At 41.6% G+C, this 22,955-nt stretch overlaps 1 long non-coding RNA gene across 1 annotated transcript in view; it reads right to left on the bottom strand.

Annotated features, from left to right (window-relative positions):
• Positions 1–574: 574 nt before the first annotated feature.
• LOC309349151 overlaps positions 575–22,955 on the bottom strand; it is a 217,692-nt gene continuing 195,311 nt past the window's right edge. Inside the window, exon 2 of the long non-coding RNA XR_014159772.1 lies at positions 575–1,115. This is a non-coding gene — a long non-coding RNA (uncharacterized lncRNA). The remainder of the gene's footprint in view (positions 1,116–22,955) is intronic.

The following is a 22,955-nucleotide window of genomic DNA, read 5'->3' as shown; positions in this document are numbered from 1 at the left end:
CCAACGGCACTAGAAATTTCCTCTTTTCTTGCCTACGTCCACCATGCTCACACAGCTTATACCCACCATGAGAGATGCAGAGTGGACTTGTGTGTTCAACATGCAGGTGCCTATTGTGCAAAGACCCTTCCACCTACCTGTACAGTGGTACCTCGGGTTAAGAATTTAATTCGTTCTGGAGGTCCGTTCTTAACCTGAAACTGTTCTTAACCTGAGGTACCCCTTTAGCTAATGGGGCCTCCCAACGCCATGCAATTTCTGTTCTCATTCTGGGGCAAAGTTCTTAACCCAAGGTACTATTTCTGGGTTAGTGGAGTCTGTAACCTGAAGCGTCTATAACCTGAAGTGTCTGTAACCCGAGGTACCACTGTACATGCCACAGAGCTTCAGGAAAACCACCAAGCATACAACTCTAATAAGAGAGTTTGTGTACTGGTCCAGTAAACGCTTCCGCTGCGCAACCAGCAACAGTTCTCTTTGCAGAGCATTAATTAAGTCCAGTGCAGAGATTCTTGTTGCAGTACAAGCTTCAGAGTCTCAGCAGCAAAGAAGTAACGACACAGGGAAGCCTGTCTTTCCAAAGACAGGTTTATTGCAGAAAGATAACAGAAACACCTCCGGAGCTTTCAGACATTTTTGCTTCACGCCCCACAGGCAGAGAAAACAAACACTCTTTATATATTGAGCAACTTAACAACTTAACGAGCTTGACTACTTAAAGTCACATGACATTGCTAACTTGCCAGCGTCTTAGGTTTCACACCCTAACACCCCCTCTCGCTGGCAATACAAAAACAAAATTACTTCAGACCCATTTCTTCACAAAAGTTTTCATGCCGCTGAAACCCAAGCGGTTTTGTAAAACCATCAGCTTGATTTTCATGACTGGGACAGTAATTTAATTTAACAATTCCCGCTTTTACCGTTTGACAAACATTTTGAAAGCGGATATCCAAATGTTTTGTACGACCTTTAAACTGCCCATTTTGTGCTAACTTAAGACACGGTTGATTATCACCCCATACAGTGATTGGAGTGATGGCCTTTTCATACATCTCTTGTGCCAAGCATTTGTAAAATTCCAGATCTCTACATAACTCAGATAAGGCACAGAACTCAGCTTCTGTTGACGACAAAGCAATCAGGTTCTGTTTCTTGGATCTCCACCCAATCAGAGAGTTACCAAATTTTATTACACAGCCAGACACTGATTTTCTATCCTTTAAATTTGCCCAATCACTATCTGCCCAACAAGTAATCTGTGCTTGTCCTTCAGAAGATAATTCAAGGCAAAAATCTTTGGTGTATTGTAAATATCTTAACACTCTTTGAATTCCTTTCCATGCATTTACACTAGGTTTTGAAGCTTCTCTGCTGAGTAAGTTAACAGCATAAGCAATGTCTGGTCTACTCCATTGCAAAAGATGAAGTAAGCTTCCCAGTGCTGACTGAAAGATTTCAGCACGCTTGAATTCAGCACTATCCTTGAACTCATTGTCTTTTACAAAACCCATTTCCATTGGTGTTCTAACACCTGCACACTCCGTCATGCCAAACTTTTTCAACATTTGCAATATCTTGCCTTTTTGATTCAGTAGAAAACTGCCATTTTTGGTCCTATCTATCTGAACACCAAGATAGACCTTTACATCACCAAGATTCTTAACTTTGAAGTGTTTATTTAATTCTTTGGCTAGTTTTTTTACTTGTTCTTGTGTCTTTGAAGTATAAATCAGGTCATCTACATAAACAAGCAAAGATTCTTGAGCATCTCCTGAACCTCTGAAATATAAGCAATTGTCAGCCTTGCTCCTGCTAAAACCAATGCCTACCAAAACGTCATTCAAACACTCATTCCAATTATGAGCAGATTGCTTGAGTCCGTAAATAGATTTATGTAGTTTCCATACCTGATTTGATTTACCAACTTTCAATCCTGGCGGTAGCTCCATATAGAGCTCTTCAGCCAAGTCTGAATGAAGATAAGCTGTAGAGACATCAAATTGATTCACTTTGAACCCTTTCTGAGCAGCAACTGCTAATAGTGCCCGAAGGGTTTCACTCCTTGAAGTGGGTGCATAGACTTCGGAATAATGTAACCCCTTTCTTTGCGTAAAACCTCGAGCTACAAGCCTTGCTTTGTACTCTGGTTTCCCCATCGCTGTTGTCTTTATCCTGTACACCCACCTACAACTTACTGCCTTGGTACCTTCTGGCAGTTTGGTGATGGAAAACACACCCAGTTCTTTCATAGAATTCAACTCCTTTTGCATGGCCTCACGCCACCTACTGGCCTCCTCCTGGGGTAATTGCTCAACCTCCTCAAAACTTTCAGGTTCGCAATTTGCCAAACCAGCCCAAACACTAATAGCTTGGTACCTTTCAGGAGGTATACCTTTGTTGGCACGCTTGGAACGCCTTAACAGTTCCTGTGATGTTCCTTCAGTTTCCCCCTCTGACCCAGAATCACTAGTCGTCACCTGTTTGTCACTAGTAGTTGAAGAACTTTCTGATTCTGACTTTACACGTCTCTCTTGCTGTACGGGTGAACTGTCACTAGTAGTTGAAGAACTTTCTGATTCTGACTTTACACGTCTCTCTTGCTGTACAGGTGAACTTTTAGAGCTAGAAGATTCTGACTTTACAGACTTGGGTGAACTAGACGATTTCTCACCCTCGTCCTCAGACTCAAATTCCTCAGCCTGTTCTGGAACTAATACCTGCCCTGGGGCCTGAGTTTCATTGTTACTGTTCACCACATCAAATAGTATGTCAGGATTTCCATGAATTTTGTTCCAACCATCCTGTTCACAAAATTCTGCACTTCTGCTGATTGTGATTTTTGTTTGATTGCCTTCTACATTCACAAATCTCCAACCTTTTGTGTTTGCTTGATAACCACAGAAAAACATTTCTTTAGATCTAGGATCGCCTTTCCTACGTTGTGCCCTAGGCACCAGCACATAAGCATGACATCCAAAAACTCTTAGATGATCAATTTTTGGTTTTTTCCCAAATAGCATGAAGTAAGGAGTGTTGCCTACTGTGCTATTGTACACTCTGTTAAAAGTATAATTCGCATACAGTGCAGCCTCAGCCCAAAACCGCTGTGGAAGTCCAGAATCAAACAGCAAAGCAGCAATGGCTTCCTGTAATGTTCGAAATTTTCTTTCGGCAACTGCATTCTCCTGTGGTGAATAGGGATTGGTAAGTCTATGAACTATACCTTTCCTTTTTAACCACGTCTCCAGCGTTTGGTTCACATATTCCCCACCACGATCTGATTGTATTTTACGCACCCTGGTGTCAAATTTACATTCGACTTCTTCAATCCAATCCATCAGGATGGAAGCTGCTTGTGATTTTTCTTTCAGAAAGAAAACCCAACTAGCCCTTGAAAAATCATCCACCAAAATTTGCATAAATCTCACACCTCCAAGCGATTTGACTGGCATAGGGCCACACACGTCTGTGTGCACAAGTTCAAAGGGTTTCTTGCTTACTCTATCAGATCTAGGATAGTTACATGTCTTAACCTTAGCATGTTTACAAGCACAACAATCCAGAAAATTTGGACAGGGTTTAATGTTACACTCCTCAGCTAAATCTGGCATCTTGCTTACATACTTAAAGCATATATGAGCTAACCTTCTGTGTAGTAGATGTACACAACCTGTATGAGGAGCCTTATTTACACACTTAGCTTGCGCTTCACCTGTTGAACATCTACCTGCTGCTAACTGCTCTTCATCCAAAACAAAAAGCCCATCCTCACAGGGAATTTTAACTAGCTCCTGCCCCTGTTTCAAAATGGTGCACACATCATTTTCAAACTCAACCTTAAAACCACTTTTTACCAGGCATGACACACTCAAAAGTCCATTCTTCATTCCTGGAAGAACGAAAACAGGAAGGTTAGTTTGCAAACAATTAACATAAATTGTGCCTTTAAGGTTCATTTCTCGTTTACTATTGTCTGCTATAGTCACAGTTTTTGCAACTGGCAATGTCTTGCAGTTCATCAAGCTGCCACTAGATGTCGCTGGAACTAAACTGTGACTAGCTCCACTGTCAATAATCCACTTCAAGGTTTGTTGGCTCCTTTTAGGACTCTGTTGTGCTGCCATTGCAGATAGTCCCTTATCAGCACCTGCTCCCCCTCTGGATCGTTGATTCTTGTAGTTCTCACTTCGTCTTCCCCTGTAGCTCCGGAAACTGACCTTGGACTGTTGAAATTCCTGTTGCTTTTCTGGACACTTTGCTATCAAATGAAACCGGCTGCCACATCGAAAACATGACTTGCTGGCCATAGCAGACACTTGTGAGGCTTCCTTACAGCTCTGCCTGCCATGCTCTATGGTGGCTCTATGGTGAATTCGCCTAAGAGCTTCCCAAATTTCAAATGCAGACCTTAAATTTTCCACATGAGGTAATTGGGAATCGTCTATCGATACCATCAACATGCATCTAGCTTTAGTGTCCATTTTATCATGTTCCCTGTTCTGAGCATGTGCAGCAGCCTGTTGCTCTGCTGTGGCATCTGCTGCAACAGCCACAAACGGCTTTCGCCTCTGGACATAATCAGCCCACACTTCTTTGGCTTCCAACCAGACTTGAGCCCTCTTAGACCACTGCACGTAATTAGCAGAGTTCAACTTTGTAAAGGGAACCTGGAAATTTTCCACTGCCATTCTTGGGGTCGGCTGCTACTCCCTCTGTGTGCCCTTGCTTCTCTTTCCCCTTGGGATTTGTCTTACTCACTTTTCAGACGCCTCTCAGTTCCTTCTCTGAAGCCTTTAAGAGCTGGATTTACGACCAAGCTGGTCTTCTCTCATCCGAAAGCTGCTTTCACTTTCTCTGCACACAATACAGCTGTAGAAACGTAGAAGGAGCCATAACCTAAGAGAGTTTGTGTACTGGTCCAGTAAACGCTTCCGCTGCGCAACCAGCAACAGTTCTCTTTGCAGAGCATTAATTAAGTCCAGTGCAGAGATTCTTGTTGCAGTACAAGCTTCAGAGTCTCAGCAGCAAAGAAGTAACGACACAGGGAAGCCTGTCTTTCCAAAGACAGGTTTATTGCAGAAAGATAACAGAAACACCTCCGGAGCTTTCAGACATTTTTGCTTCACGCCCCACAGGCAGAGAAAACAAACACTCTTTATATATTGAGCAACTTAACAACTTAACGAGCTTGACTACTTAAAGTCACATGACATTGCTAACTTGCCAGCGTCTTAGGTTTCACACCCTAACATCTAATAGGAGCAAACTTCTCATAGCCCTCCTTGTCAATAGCAAGGGTGGGGAGGGCAGATGAGATATAGATGAATGTATTGTTACACACCAATCTCCAAGCAGCGAGAGATTCCAGGGAGTTCCTGGCATGCTACCGAGGCTTCATGTTTCCTTTGGGAAACTGAGGCACAGCAGAGACTGTGGCACCTGTACAGTATATGATTTATTTACCCATAGGGGGGAAAGTGGGGCAGATTGATACAGAAAAAAATCAATCTCATATTTTATGTAACAAAAATGAGTCAAATAATAAAAAAATTGCTTGATGCATGGCATAACTAATCAATATTATATCAGCAATCAAAAGAACCATTAAAGTTAGAAGATAGTGAGAATATAATGACTTCAGTAAAAAAATGGGTTTTGTATCATTCTGCCCCACCTACGGGGCACTTTGATAAATTGGATGGGGCACTTTATATTTAGAAATGACTTTGGCCACCTAGTAAACAGTTTTTTTTTCTTTTCAAATTTAATGAGTTTAGAGATTTCATGCAAACTTGCATATTGGGGCACTACTGTACACTAGCGGGGCACTTTTATATGTATCAATGTGCCCTGTGTCTTAGTGTATCAAAGTGCCCCAATGGACATTTTCAAAAAAACTAACAATTATTAATACAACCACTGAACTTATTTAAAAATCACGTGTAATCCTGATTACTGAGTTGAATAACTTACCTTTGGTATTTTTAAATCTTAACTAAACAACGTAAAACTGTGTTGGAACAGTTTTACATTTCATGTAATTTTTTTAGTTGGCCGTGCTAACCTACTCTCGTCAAACCCTAACGGCTAACTGGCGGGCGGCGCGGTTGCAACTGTTGAACTCACACATGTATAGACACATTTTAGTGATGTTGCAACATGAATAATATTTCTTGATATTGAAATATTGTTGGTGTATCAATGTGCCCTGGGCATCAATGTGCCCCACTTTCCCCTATATACAACCAGAGTCTACAGCATTAACACTCCAAGAGGTTCTGGCTTCTCCCATAGCCACAGCAGCCTTGGACTTAAGCAGACCACAACCAGTCCTCTCAAACATCTGTCCGGTCCACTGCTTACTAACTCCGTTGCTTAACTCCTAACTGCAATCCTAAAACTCTGGCATTGTCTTTTAAACTAACTCAGTTGAAGGAGCTCACTGATTTGCAAATGAGATTTGCCCTTGATCTCGTCCTAATCGCTCATTACCCCAAGGCGATTGGCTCGTGCAGAAGGCTACTCCCAGCTTAATTAGCTATAGACACATGTTAATTCCAGAGGGTTAGAAGTGTCTAGTATACAGCTCAAATACACACATGGGTCTAGCACAGCTTTAACACTCTAAGCCTTGGTAAATTCTAAGACTAGCTTGATCTGGGATTTAGGGTGTCTTGCACCCACCAACTCATAACAGTACAATCCTAACTTTCAGCTAATTTATATTTGCTTGCATGAGTTCTCGTGATCATATTTATATTTGTCTGGCTATTGACCTATGTTTATAGCATGCCTTGGCCACAGAACATTCAAAGATCTACAAAGTAAGTTGCAGGTAGAGGCGACAAGACAAGCTGATCTACCCAGCTTCAGCTGAAGTGGTAACCTACATTGGCCAATCAGTTGTTTGTGGCTGATTGTTTGTTCCTTTATATCTGGGACACAAGACCTGTTTATCCTGGCTCAGTGACTCAGGAGAGATCCATACATGCAGATCTGAAAACAGAACATTTGCATTTACATTTCTACATGTCATTTATCAAGTATCCAAACTTGTTAAAGATTACCAGGTTGTGTCTTTCATATTTTTTTTTTTCCTTTTAAATTTAATATAAGAAGTGTCATTCTGACAGCAAATTATAGCCCTTGTAGTTTCCACTAGTACATAATGAACAGATTTCAAATCTGATGTACTTGACAGAATAGCTTTGCACAGTATGTCCTTGTTTGCTGTAACTTGTTATAATTGTTTACATCTTTTGTGAGCGACGTTCAGCTGGAGATAATCACTAATATTGCATATTGCTTTTTAACTGTCAGATATTAACATGTTAATCTTTACAGTCTCCAGAGGTTTGGGGAATGGTTTAAACAAAGAAATGAAATTGGCACTATTAATAATCTAAAGCACAAACATTTGAAAGAGAGTAAAAAAAGATATGTACAATATGTCTGTTAAAGCATGATTGAAAAATGTTTCCATGAAATGCTCATCCTGTATACTTTTGGGATTTCTTGCCGTTCATTTTAGTTAGCTAATTTTTTTTTTAAAAAAATCCTTATACTTCAGATCCTATAAACTTTTGGTCAATGTGATGTTATATATGTTCAAAACTTAAAGCTTACTTGTAGCAACCAGCCCCAGCTCTTTTGTGTTCCAGGAAACCTAGACTGCCGCAGTCCTGGAGTTTGTTGACAACACTGCCCGAGATAGCAAGAACATCAGAATCATCTTTCACCATTTGCAACTTGCCATCCGCAATGATGAGGAACTGAGCAAGCATTTGGTCAGTTACTATTGCTACAGGAAGCATCCTCCCTAACATGCAGGTCCATTTTTTAAATGGAAGCGGGACAGGAAATGTACTTGAAATTTGGCAACTCGGAGTAATAAAATAAGATGTTGTTTAGTCGTTTAGTCGTGTCCGACTCTTCGTGACCCCATGGACCAGAGCACGCCAGGCACTTCTGTCTTCCACTGCCTCCTGCAGTTTAGACAAACTCATGCTGGTAGCTTCGAGAACACTATCCAACCATCTCGTCATCTGTCATCCCCTTCTCCTTGTGCTCTCCATTTTTCCCAACATCAGGGTCTTTTCCAGGGAGTCTTCGCTTCTCACGAGGTGGCCAAAGTATTGGAGCCTCAGCTTCACGATCTGTCCTTCCTATGAGCACTCAGGGCTCATTTCCTTAAGAATAGATAGGTTTGATCTTCTTGCAGTCCATGGGACTCTCAAGAGTCTCCTCCAGCACCATAATTCTAAAGCCTCAATTCTTCGGCGATCAGCCTTCTTTATGGTCCAGCTCTCACTTCCATACATCACTACTGGGAAAACCATAGCTTTAACCATACGGACCTTTGTTGGCAAGGTGATGTCTCTGCTTTTTAAGATGCTGTCTAGGTTTGTCATTGCTTTTCTCCTAAAAAGCAGGCGTCTTTTAATTTCGTGTCCGCTGTCACCATCTGCTGTGATCATGGAGCCCAAGAAAGTAAAATCTCTCACTGCCTCCATTTCTTCCCCTTCTATTTGCCAGGAGGTGATGGGACCAGTGGCCATGATCTTCGTTTTTTTGATGTTGAGCTTCAAACCATATTTTGCGCTCTCCTCTTTCACCCTCATTAAAAGGTTCTTTAATTCCTCCTCACTTTCTGCCATCAAAGTTGTGTCATCTGCATATCTGAGGTTGTTGATATTTCTTCTGGCAATCTTAATTCTGGCTAGGGATTCATCCAGCCTAGCCTTTCGCATGATGAATTCTGCATATAAGTTAAATAAGCAGGGAGTCAATATACAGCCTTGTCGTACTCCTTTCCCAATTTTGAACCAATCAGTTGTTCCATACCCAGTTCTAACTGTAGCTTCTTGTCCCACATACAGATTTCTCACAAGACAGATGAGGTGATCAGGCACTCCCATTTCTTTAAGAACTTGCCATAATTTGCTGTGGTCGACACAGTCAAAGGCTTTTGCGTAGTTAGTGAAGCAGAAGTAGATGTCTTTCTGGAACTCTCTAGCTTTCTCCATAATCCAGCACATGTTTGCAATTTGGTCTCTGGTTCCTCTGCCTCTTCTAAATCCAGTTTGCACTTCTGGGAGTTCTTGCTCCACATACTGCTTGAGCCTACCTTGTAGAATTTTAAGCATAACCTTGCTAGTGTGTGAAATGAGTGTAATTGTTCGGTAGTTGGAGTATTCTTTGGCACTGCCCTTCTTTGGGATTGGGATGTAGACTGATCTTCTCCAATCCTCTGGCCACTGCTGAGTTTTCCAAACTTTCTGGCATATTGAGTGTAGCACCTTAACAGCATCATCTTTTAAAATTTTAAATAGTTCAGCTGGAATACCATCACTTCCACTGGCCTTGTTATTTGCAGTGCTTTCTAAGGCCCATTTGACTTCACTCTCCAGGATGTCTGGCTCAAGGTCAGCAACCACACTACCTAGGGTGTACGAGCCATCCATATCTTTCTGGTATAATTCCTCTGTGTATTCTTGCCACCTCTTCTTGATGTCTTCTGCTTCTGTTAGGTCCTTACCACTTTTGTCCTTTATTAAGGTAATCTATGTACGAAATGTTCCATTCATATCTCCAGTTTTCTTGAACAGATCTCTGGTTCTTCCCATTCTTTTGTTTTCCTCTATTTCTTTGCATTGCTCGTTTAAGAAGAGCTTCTTGTCTCTCCTTGCTATTTTTTGGAAAACTACATTCAATTTCCTGTATCTTTCACTATCTCCCTCGCATTTTGCTTGCCTTCTCTCCCCCGCTATTTGTAAGACCTCATTGGACAGCCACTTTGCTTTCTTGCATTTCCTTTTCATTGGGATGGTTTTTGTTGCTGCCTCCTGTATAATGTTGCGAGCCTGCATCCATAGTTCTTCAGGCACTCTGTCCAGCAAATCTAAATCCTTAAACCTGTTCCTCACTTCCACGGTGTATTCATAAGGGATTTGATTTAGATTGTATCTTACCAGCCCAGTGGCTGCCATATTTCAATAGGGGCATCTGCAATGAAAGGGGAAAATGTGATAACAGAGGTGGGGTCTAGGGTTGCCATATTTCAAAAAGGGAAAACTCTGACACAAAAGTTGTTGAGCTTTTTAATTGAAATTGTTTTAGTTTGTTTGTTTGTTTCAGCTTTTGCAGTTTCTGAGCTATTTTTAAGGAAATTCACCAAAATCTACACTTCTGACATGGGTTGCCATACATCCGGATTTTCCAGGACATTTCAGCAATTTCTGCCCAGACAGTGTTAACGAAGGCAGAATCCCGGCAATGTCTGGGAAATTCCTGGCGTATAGCAACCCTAAAATAAGAGACCTGCTGGATTAGGCCAAAGGCTCATGTATTCCAACATCCTGTTCTCATAGTGGCCAAGCAGATGCCTGTAAGAAACCCACAAGCAGGACCTGAGTGCAAAAGTACTCTCCTCACCTGTGATTTCCAGCAACTGTTGCAGGGAAGTATCAGGGAAGAAGAAGTGGTTGACTGGCTGGAACCCTGAATAGGAGCACTCCTGCCAAGAGGGTGAGGATGTTGTTGTTGTTTAGTCGTGTCCGACTCTTTGTGACCCCATGGACCAGAGCATGCCAGGCACTTCTGTCTTCCACTGCCTCCCGCAGCTTGGTCAAACTCATGCTGGTAGCTTCGAGAACACTATCCAACCATCTCGTCCTCTGTCATCCCCTTCTCCTTGTGCCCTCCATCTTTCCCAACATCAGGATCTTTTTCAGGGAGTCTTCTCTTCTCATGAGGTGGCCAAAGTATTGGAGCCTCAGCTTCAGGATCTGTCCTTCCAGTGAGCACTCAGGGCTGATTTCCTTTTAAGAATGGATACGTTTGATCTTCTTGCAGTCCATGGGACTCTCAAGAGCCTCCTCCAGCACCGTAATTCAAAAGCATCAATTCTTCGGCGATCAGCCTTCTTTATGGTCCAGCTCTCACTTCCATACATCACTACTGGGAAAACTATGGCTTTAACTATACGGACCTTTGTTGGCCAGGTGATGTCTCTACTTTTTAAGGGTGAGGATACACATGGTCATTTGCCTATCAGTTTGGCAATCAAAATGAGGTCACTGAAAAAGAGCACAGTGGCTTCTAAATATCTGGGGTACTTCTTATATAAACACAGTAGAAGTACGTAAGCCTGTATAACTTAAGAGAAAAATAAAACTTCAATAAGCTTAAATAAAACCTGAAAAGCTCACAGACAATGATCTGAGAGCTCCCAGGATATTTGGAATAGGGAAATTGCCCCCTGAAGCCTTTAAAAGTGTATTAAAAGGGGAGGGAGGGTTAGATTTGGGAAATATTCAACATGAAGTTGATCTTCCCAGTCAATATGGGAATGTTTCTGGAGGAAGAAAAAGCGAAAAGACACATCCTGCATTCTCCCCTCCTTTACCCACACAATTTAGCTGTAGGATGCTCACAGGGGTGCCAACTTGAATAAAATATTGTGGGGGCCCAGGTAAGCTCCACCCCACATAATCGATCACATGGTGTACTGCAGACCCACCATTTGAATGGGAATGTCCATCTACTTTGTAGGGGCCCAGCCCCTCAAATATTTTATTGTGGGGGCCAGAGCCCCCACAGCCACTAGGAGTTTGCTCCTATGGATGCTCAGGTTTGGAGCAGCACCCAGCCATGTAGTGATATTTCTGGAAGAATAGAATATAAATTTAAATAACTTGCACTTCTACAGGCAGCAGAGCAGGTTCAGCCCCCAGGATGGTTCAGAAATGTCGTCCCTTCCCCAATGAGGTTTGAACAGGACTACAAAACCAGGGTGTCTGGACTCTGGACAGGATTACTTTTTAGCAGAAGTGGAGACACACTGCAGCTTTTGGTCGCAGTTCCCACAGGTTACAGTTAAGTACTGGAAGTATAACAGATACCGAGGGCTGTAACCCATACAAATATGTTTGAAATGGTTTGCCAGGTCTTTTGTCCTGAGAGGTCATAAAAAAGAAGGGGGGGGAACACTCCAGTGATTATAAAGAGCCTTCACTTTAAGGATTTTGTTATTGGGCTCCCAGTATGTACAAAGTCTATACCTACAAGAACAGCACATTAAGATATCATTTATCAGCATGACACTGGCTATCTACCCATTTTATCTCTCTTAGAAAATAACTCGCTCCTCTTGCCCAAAGGCCTCTCCAGCCTCTTAGAAGCATGAAAGATAGTTATTGATGCCTCTTGTATTAGCCGGATCTAATAATGCCCTGTTTGAAAGCCATTCCTTTTATTTGCACTGTGCTTCAGAGATTTTTCAGCTGGGTTGATAAGGTATCAGGGCATCTTATCGGAGGAATCATGTTTCTGACAAAACATTCATGTTCCGAGGATTATTAATTATACATGCATGTTGAGGAATCAAAATGTCATTTCCCTCGTTCCTTTCTTTGGGGTTAATTTAAGTACCAGGCCTTTCGCAACAATTAGAGGCTGTAAATTTTAAGGATTGAAGGCTCACTCAGGAATGAGTACACCTGGGTGTTTTGTAGCATGAAAAGGAGCTTGTTTTTCCTCTTCCCAGTGGCGTAGCGTGGGGGGTGCAGGGGGGGCCGGCCGCACCGGGCGCAACATCTGGGGGTTAGGGTTAGGGGGTGCAAATCCACGGGTTAGGGGGCGCAAATCCACGGGTTAGGGGGCGCAAATTACTTGCCTTGCCCCGGGTGCTGACAACCCACGCTACGCCACTGCCTCTTCCCCTGCCAGACTCACTCATTCCTTGTCCCTCCCTCCCATTTACATAAAACGAGACTGCTCTCTCAGACCAATGGCCTATCTGGTCTGGCATCCTGCTCTCACAGCAGCCAATTTGATACCTGTGGGAAAACTGCAAGTGGGATCAAAGCACAAGAGCACACTCCCCGCCTGTGGTTTCCAGAGAGTCATATACAGAAGCATTGCTGCCTCACTTCTTCAACTCGCTGGTAGTTAGAAAGACAGAAGGCCAAAGCTGCAAGTTGAGTTAGGTGAGCTAGAAGCTAGAAGAAGCAGACTCAAGCCTGTGAAGGTGAGCCATGCCTGATTTCTTCCTGAATCCAAGACTGTGTGACAAACAAGACCCTATTAGTTGTAGTAGTAGTACCTTAGTGGATAGAAGTTGCTTGCTGGGAGGTAAAAGAGGTGAGGCCACAGGGAGGCCACTGTGGTGCAAACATACCAACAGAGCCAATCTGGCTCTCCTGCTGGTGCATTTGCACCACAGCAACCTCCTCACCGCCTTGTCGTGTCGCTCCTTCCTCCTGGCAAGTATCATTAACCTGCCTGCTGGGAAGCTAGCTTAGTGGCTCTGTCCCACCCAAAACACAGCTCCAATGGCAGACCTACATTTTGGGGGCCCTGAAGCTTGAACTGTCATGGGGGCCCAGCAACAAGGTCTGGGTAGCCACTGTTATCTTCTTCAACGGGGTTGATCCGTGACAGATCACCACACCTTTACAACATCTGCACTACTGACTGTCAAACTTTGGGATTGTTCAACTATATCCAACAAAAAATTAATCAGGTTGTGTCATGACACTAAAACTGGGTCTACTAGACCCAACGTTTTTAAGCAATGTGGACTAAAGTTGATTCAGGGGCCCCACTGGAATTAGGGCCCCTGAAGCTTAATCTTCTTTAGTTTCATAGGATATCTGCCCCTGGGTAGCTCCACCCCACCAAATGAGCCACTGTTCAGGTAGTTTAGGTTTGTGGGATGTCCACGTAAGGGCATCTTAGCAGCAGTTTTTGAAGCCACCCACTCCAGGGACAAAATCTTTGCTTAGGGAAGCCTGCAATAAATTTGCTGCCTTATTGCCTCTGGTTACATACGATACACAGGTGTGCTTGGGATGCTTCAGAATAGGACAAGAGGCGTGAGTCATGAATGCCAACATCTCAGAAGGGTTTTCAGAATTAAGGTAATGTTGCAGACATAATTTGTAATAGCTTTCAGCAAATTGCACTAATTTAGCCAGTCTGAATATTAATGTAATATTAATATTTGCTGACAGAATTAATTTACTCATCATAATCATATTGCTTAAATCTCTTTCTAGTGCTGTTTTTTGTGTGTGTTTTTTTTGCTCCCCCAACTTTTGATTCCTATAATCAGGATGATGTGTTACTCCTTGTGAAGTAAGAGGAAGGACCACAAGCACATGCTTGTCATGTAGAAAGACTCAGTTTTCCCATCATCACCAGTTAAAAGGATAAGGCTGAGCTGCAGTTACAAGGCATTGCTATTATATATACATGCATATACCTACAAACAGATGTCTGTTAGGACAATTTGATTATTTTATAAAGTTGCATTTGTTGTAGCATATACGCCACTACAGTTAAAAGTGTGTGAGAGAGAAATCTCTTAAATGAATAAATCAATCAAGAAATTATGCCAATTTCACGGGGCATTGAGTTGGTCTAGGAATTGTACAGCCTAAAATTATACTAATTTAGAACATTCAATGACCATTACTGGGTTGTCATCAGCATCTTCAGTCACAACAGCAAGAGCACCATGGTGCAGCATTGATTTCATTAAAATCTCCTTTTTCACGGCAGAAATCTTCTCTAATCATTGTTATTGCTCAGCTCTATAAATCTAAAGCTGCCCCCTGCAGTTCAACAAAACATTATCCACTTGTATCATATGTTCAGCTAGTTGCTGGTTAACATCTCTTGCCATTTCTTTGATTCTTTACCTTCCGTCATCATTAGGAGGAACTGCTTTCAGCTCTTTTCCTCTCCCCCCCCTCTCTTTGTACACGATTCCCCAAACAATTCTACTCACATGTCCATAGCCATAGGCAAAAACAATCCTTTGCAGATAGATGAGGCTTTTTAGCAATCTGTAACAGGTTGTGGAATGAGGCTTAGAAAGCTTTGAGTGCTTATTCCTTGACAATAAACTCATATGACAAAAAGAAAAAAAAATTCTATCTTCATTTAACAAGCCTCCTTTTTTCCGTTAAATAAAATAAGATTTAACATTCAGGGCCTTTGTTCATTCAATGCAACCCATTAGCAAAATTGCTCTCTTTGCTATAGCTTTAGTGCAGTACAGGAAAACTGTACAAGACAGGAATTTAGCAGTCGACTAAACTGTCACAGTGAGCTTTCACTTGCCTTACACAGTGTTCTGGCTGCCAATCTAGTCAGTGAGTGACACTGTATCTTGCTACCTTTGTTTTTGAGACAGGAAAGGCAAAGTTACAGTGTGATTCTTACATCCAGATATGTTATCTGGGAGAGATTAGGATGAGGGTTATTTTACCTCATCCCACCTGAGCCAGCCTTAAACTAGTATGAACAACTCGGTTTGCATTCACACCAAACATTTAAGGCATCATGACACAAACAGCTTCCACCAAAGAATACGGGGAACTGTGGTTTGTTAAGGGTTCAGAGAGTTGTTAAGACACCCCTATTTCCCTCAGAGAGCTACAGTTGCCAGTGTTCCCTGAAAAGACGGTATACAGTGGTCCCTCGGGTTACAGACGTTTCAGGTTACAGACTCCGCTAACTCAGAAATATTGCCTCGGGTTAAGAACTTTGGTTCAGGATGAGAACAGAAATCACATGGCAGTGCCGCAGCAGCAGCGGGAGATCCCATTAGCTAAAGTGGTACCTCAGGTTAAGAACAGTTTTGGGTTAAGAACAGACCTCCAGAACGAATTAAGTTCTTAACCCGAGGTACCACTGTATCCTAAATCTCCTCCATCCGCTGATGCCACCCACAACATATATCTTACACCACAAAAAATGCAGGTGTAACTGAATTCATTCCACACAAATTAAAGGGCAGAAAATGAAGGCTTGAGGGGCCGAACCTAACCCCAGTCGCTCAATGGTGGAGCCATATGGAATGGAAGATGGATGGGACCCGGGGAAGCCTGGAGCTGGCAGGGATAAATGGTTCTGTGAAACTAGGGTATGATTTGTCAGCCCAGCACCAAGATGATCCCAAATTCTTACTTCTAAGTTGTTGTGATTGTGATTATGGTTATGATGATGATTACTGAACATGAAGACTGCAAACCAATTACTTCTTTACTAACTAAGGTAAAGGTAAAGGTACCCCTGCCCGTACGGGCCAGTCTTGACAGACTCTAGGGTTGTGCGCTCATCTCACTCTAGAGGCCGGGAGCCAGCGCTGTCTGCAGACACTTCCGGGTCACGTGGCCAGCATGACAAGCTGCATCTGGCGAGCCAGCGCAGCACACGGAACGCCGTTTACCTTCCCGCTAGTAACCGGTCCCTATTTATCTACTTGCACCCAGAGGTGCTTTCAAACTGCTAGGTTGGCATGCGCTGGGACCGAGCGACGGGAGCACACCCCGCCGCAGGGATTCGAACCGCCGACCTTTTGATCGGCAAATCCTAGGCGCTGAGGTTTTACCCACAGCGCCACCCGCGTCCCTTCTTTACTAACTGACCCCCCCTCCAAAAAATGTTTACTACATGTTATTGGGAATCTATACCACTACTGTCTTTAAAATGTTGATTTAAACAGGTATGAACTCTAGTATTATTAACCCCCCACTAATGTATTATAGGAGAAGAAACAAGATCAGATACATTTGTGGAAAAACGGGTGTTATTCACAATGCATTGGAATAGGAAAACCAGAGTTAATGTACCCCCCCCCCGTGTTATATTCACTCATATATGACACACCGCTTATGTTTAACCAAATTATAGATCGTGTTATATTACTGTATGCATTTTAAAATAAATAAATAAGCTGTCCTTGTTTTCTCCTGATGACTCTTGCTTTCCTCCAAACTGCACCCAATGGAATGCTATTGTCTCCAGCAGGAGGTCACTCACAAGCTTAATTATGATGCAAGGAAGTGTTTTGCGTGGGTGAAGGCATGACTGGGGTAAGGACAGTTGAGTCTTTCTTTTTTTCTCACCCTCCCCCACAGCAATTGGGCTTGGTCCTTGGTGGACCTTGGAGGCTACACTAGATGCCTTTTTTCCAAGCCTTATTGGAAGAGTGGGATGAGGAGGGGATTCTGCCCCTGAGGAGGTGGTCCCATGAGCTGCATCTATTCTGCAAGCTGGAAATTTCCCATCCCTGATCAAAAAGTGAAGTTTTGGTGCCAGGCTGCAACCTATTCATCAGTTGAGGAAGATGGTCAATCAGGTGAGGATGTTGAATTGATGGACAGCTAGGTCATCACAAAGAAAGAGAGAGAGAGAGAAATCACACTGGTGTTGGAGCATTATTTAAAATTAAACTGTGAGGAACTCAAGTTTGAAAAACTTCTCTCCCCAAAGTATTTATGTCCTTAATTCCATCTGACTCGGCATTTTTTAAAAAAATAAAAATCCAATAACTTTCATACAGGTACGGAACCTTCCTGTCTCTACTTCAGTTGCTTTCTTCCACTCAATTTTCTCTTTTCTGTGATCTCCCAGTAACCTCCTCCCACTCTCTCCTCCAAGTCTATTATTACATCCCCCACTGCCACCAGAACAGCATTTTTCAGCCCAAACAGCTGAATCTCTTTCTCTTGCCCGCCTCCAGAAAATTTAAATTTCATGCACGGTGCCCATAAAGTAAGGGTATACTCAGTACCCTGTACCGAGATGAACTCTGAGATTCTTTTATGATCACTGGAAACAAGAAGCCTGACTTTTGAAATGGAAGCATGAGTATATCAGGGGGGAATTATCCTGTGGCTCTTTTTTTCACAAGAAAGCGAAGTTCTTCACCAGAAAAGTATTTCCCCCACCCTTCCACACAATGATTTCAGGCAGAAGAACAGAGCAGATGAGTAAGGTCTGACTCACAACTATTGCTGAAGGTGGGCATCTATGTTTGTTCAGGATAGGGAGGACCTTGGCCCCAGGCCTGTCTGGCCCTGGAACTTCTCCTCAAGCCACACTTCGCACTGCCCCTACTTTTCACCCCAACTATTTTGGCCAGGTTGGAATGTGTCATTGAACTCTGATAATGTCTCTTGCTTGCCTGGATGGAGGCTAGTGAGGAGTGTGGATAAGTATGTCAAAGCTAGTCTATTGTACAAATGAAAAATTTTCTTTTTGTGCTCTGTCCACTGATGCTGCCTACCACCAGCATGTTGCCCTCAGAAGGTTGCACAGAATGGACTGATAAAGGTTGCTCACCCCTAGTTTAAAAATGGATCACTGATAACATAGGGGAGGTTTGTTTTAAAAAGGAGAATAACATTCTCTATATTGCTGTAATTTGCATTTAGTATAGAGTCCTATTGGATGATGTCATTTTCTTGTTGCTAATATCTGATTCTAAGCTAACCCGGTCAAAAAAATCAAGGACGTAGTTCAAGTTTTGGTTCTGTACCAGGCTATTTGGGTTAAGTGTTAATTTGCTAAAGAATAGTGAAGGGGTTAAGGACCACAGAGCTCTAAATTTCTCAAGTAGACTCAGTGATGTCACATCCTCTTTTTCCTGAGAGGGAAAAAGTAAGACTTGTTTCCTGTTTTGTCTCTGTTCTTCAATCTGCAAGCAAGGAGGCAGATACGCCTTTACATAGCTCCCTGCCTCAGGCATGTGTTTGTTAGGCTGTCCTTGCTGTATTCTTCAACTAAGAACATTTTCCTGCATTTTATTGATGCTGCTAAGGACAATGCATGACTGTAAGTAAAGTATATTTTAAACTTACTTTGCAGTCTGTGGTCTGTTTCATTGCATGGGGAGAGAAAAGTGGAGCCAGCTGCCTCAAGAAAGGGAGGGCAGGCCTTTGGAGGAATGGAGGTTAAAACTAACAGACTACGCAGAGTTAGACAAATTAACAGGGAAAATTAGATACCAAAAAGACCAGAAATTCATTGAGGACTGGGGGAAATTTACAGAGTATTTGAAAAACATATGTGAGGATAGCACAACGCTAGCGTGTTTCAAAGAAGCTTTGTGAAAATAGAAGGAGTATTGCCAAAAGGCAAGCAAGGATAGAAATATAACATTTAATGGCAATATTTAATGAAGGAATGTGAGGAGAGGATTTGAACTACGAAAGATTGTCAGAGAAGTTGAGGGAGGTCCAAACAAGGCGAAATATGTGATGTATAAATGGATTGGTTTATTGTTTTTTATGGAAAAATTTCAATAAAAATTTATTAAAAAAAAAAAAAGAAGAAAGGGAGGGCAGGAGATGGCACATGACATGATTCCTTAGTAAGTCTAGGTCTACAGTCTAACTAGCTAACATTTTAAACAATTAATGGGACAAATGCATTTGCTTTTTGAAAGAGGAGGGGTTGCTAAATGGCATGTGCAACAGAGGTAAAACATTAAAATGGAATCTCAGTGTTAAATGATGCACACTTCTCCAACAGGATGCTACTCTTTGTATAATGACTAGTACATGGACATTTTAGAGGTAGGAAACTAGGAAACTGCCATGTACTGAGCAAGAGCATAGGTCCATCAAGTTCAATATTACCTACACTGGCTGGCAGCAGCTCTCCTGGAGTTTCGCTCAGCTGTACCTGGAGATGCCAGGGAATATAGGGTTTGAACCTGGGACCTTCTGCATGGAAAGCAGATACTCTACCAGTAAGCTACACCTTCCTAGTGGCATTGAATTCAGTTAGAGGAAAGGGGATTCCTGGTGAATTCAATCTTTGCAAATTTCGGAATGAATTGACCAGGACTTAGTCATTCACTGTCTTTCACACTTCCTGAATATTCCAATGTTGTTCTTGACTTTCAAAAATAAATCAAAATAGGCACTTTGAAAGGAAATGCATTTAGAATGCATATTTTCTGAGAGAAGTTAATTAAACACATACACATTTAAATATAAATGTAAATACAAAAAATATATATAAATTAACATGAAGCTCACAGACCAATGCAGAAATATTTTGGACTAGATTTATGTATGAATGTGTGTGAAGGTGGCATAGACTGGAAATAGACTGATTCATCCATCTTGATTTAAGACTTAAAATAAATGTTATCACCAGTGTTTTTCAAGCTAAATGCCCTTTGCTGTTGATTCTCAATGCTTCTGCTACACACACAAGTTGACTTGACGTCTTGCAAACAAATGTGGCAGAAACAGCAATAAGCTGCAGGAACAGTTAATTGTCGAGAGTTAACTCTAGGGAACCTTTCTAAGCTTGTTCTTATTTCCTAATCTGCCAAGAGTTGGCTTTGATATGAAAAACATGGGATTTTCTTGAGAAAGTTATCCTGTCTTCATTTTTCGCTTTATTATAAAGGGATTGTACTCAGGTATGTCAACAGTGATACCGCTTAAAGGCAAACACACACATACACATACAACATATGCCACAAACCCCAAACCCCACATCAAAGCTCTTATGAATCCAGAAATCATAACTGAGGATTAATGAGTCCTTGGTGTTCCAATTATGTAAATATTCTGCCTGCATTACACTGGGCCCTAGAGGTGTGCAAATAAACCCTGGGAGATTTGACAACTCCTGTTGATGTATACTTTACTCCTTAAACTGCTGTTCCTACAGATATTTCACATATCCTCTGTGCATCCACCTTTTATATTGCTTTCGGTGAAAGACTACAGAGGATAGCAAATATTTAAAGAAAACTGGAACTCTCCATGAAGGTAAACAACACACCAGCCCAATAGATTTTTCTGCATGTGGTGGAGCAACAAATGTCATCTCCCCACCGACCAAAAAAGCAAAGGGGCACCCAAAGCCAATGAACTTATATTTGGCATATATAATAGTAATTTCTACATTTTTTTATTGTTATTATTTATCTGTCGCCCTTCTGACTGGGTTGCCCCAGCCTCTCTGAGTGGCTCCCAACAAAATATTAAGAACACAGTAAAACATCAGCCGTTAAAAACTTTCCCGAACAGGGCCGCCTTGAGATGCCTTCTAAAAGTCAAATAGTTGTTTATCTGTTTGACATCTTATTCTGTCCCAAATGATTTTTATTTACTAACCAAGACAGAGTCTGCCTTATTAGGTGATTAACAGCTCAATCTAAACTAAACAGGACGAGTTAGTTTGGAATAGGCAGATCTCAGGCTGTTTTTTTTTTTTTTTGTATAATATTTTATTGAGTTTTACACAAAAAAGCACAAAAAAGCAAACATTACAAAAGAAAAAAAAAGAAAAAAGATCATAGACAAAAAAAGAAGGAAAAAAGAGAATTTTAGCATAAAAAAACCTCACTTTCCAATTATAACCTTCAAAACCTTATTTTCCTTACTTCCACCCGCCTCCCGATCTTGTATTCTATGTAGTAATTAGTTCAGCAAGATCATTCTTATTCATTTTCATTCTTAGTCCCTCCCTTTGTACTCTTATTTAACTTAATCACTAGAACCCCTTCTTTTCCTTTTCAGTGTCCTCAACATTCAAAAATTTTACAGTGTTTTTGTAGGTAAACTTTAAACTTCTTCCAGTTCTCTTCCACCTGCTCTTCTCCTTGATCTCGAATTCTGCCGGTCATTTCAGCCAGTTCCATATAGTCTATTACTTGCATCTGCCATTCTTCCAAGGTGGGTAGATCTTGCGGCTTCCAATGCTTTGCAATGAGTACTCTTGCTGCTGCTGTTGCATACATAAAAAAGGTTCTGTCCTTCTTTGACACCAATTGGCCAACCATACCCAGGAGAAAGGCCTCTGGTTTCTTCAAGAAGGTATACTTAAATACCTTTTTCAGTTCATTATATACCATTTCCCAGAAAGCCTTAATCCTTGGGCACGTCCACCAAAGGTGAAAGAATGTCCCTTCAGTTTCTTTGCATTTCCAACATTTATTATTGGGCAAATGGTAGATTTTTGCAAGTTTGACTGGGGTCATGTACCACCTATATATCATTTTCATAATATTCTCTCTTAAAGCATTACATGCCGTGAATTTCATACCGGTGGTTCACAACTGTTCCCAGTCAACAAACATGATGTTATGACCAACATCTTGTGCCCATTTTATCATAGCAGATTTTACCGTTTCATCCTCAGTGTTCCACTTCAACAGCAGATTATACATTCTCGACAATATCTTAGCATTGGGTTCTAACAATTCTGTTTCCAACTTTGATTTTTCCACCTGGAAACCGATTTTCCTGTCCAAATAGTAGGCCTCTCTTACTTGAAAATAATGTAACCAGTCTCGCACCTTATCCTTAAGTTTCTCATAACTCTGCAATTTCACTTTGTCTCCCTCCTGCTCCAAAATTTCCCAATATTTTGGCCAGTTAGATTCCATGTTAAGCTTTTTCAGGGCCTTTGCTTCCATAGGTGAAAGCCACCTAGGTTGGCAGGAACAGGGATCGAGCAACGGGAGCTCACCCCACCACGGGGATTCGAACCGCCGACCTTTTGATCGGCAAATCCTAGACTCTGTGGTTTAACTCACAGCGCCACCCGTGTCCCTATCCTTTACTTAGGGTTATTTAAATGAACCCAACTCTGATAATATTTGACCACTGCCCACTGGAATCCAATAACATCTGGGGAGTCACAGGTTCCCTAACATAAAATCTGACACACAGATGTTCTGTTCAATATAATCTGTTGTAATCCACTTTGGTGAATAAATTCGATGCAATGTAATGAAGCATTATTGCTTTAAGGATTTCATTTTGTTAAACAATAACATTGCAGTTGTTTCTTTAAGGATAATTAAATGTGAATTAATTTTCTTGTTTGTGTAAACTAATTAACAAGATTTTTGATTAGCTGATTAATCAACAAAGTCAAGTTTGGGGAGATAGTAATTGTTGCAATAACTCATATAAGAATTATAGGTCACTTTTCTACATTCTGAAATGAATGAAGGCATTTTAGAAATGATGGAATTTTAATTAACTAGGCAGTGGAAGATGTGGAACAGTTTCCAGTAAGTTTGAGAGGGAGCACGAGGTGCTTATGAGGATTTTGTAAATGAAATGGGCACATTTATTTTTAGTTTTGCAAAATCACAACTCTGAATTTTGATACTAAGATTG

Source organism: Podarcis erhardii (genome assembly GCF_964252035.2).
Source record: "Podarcis erhardii genome assembly, chromosome: 8".
NCBI classification, from domain to species: domain Eukaryota; kingdom Metazoa; phylum Chordata; class Lepidosauria; order Squamata; family Lacertidae; genus Podarcis; species Podarcis erhardii.
The sequence above is the reverse complement of the archived record's forward strand: the minus strand, read 5'-3'. Positions and strand labels throughout refer to the sequence as shown.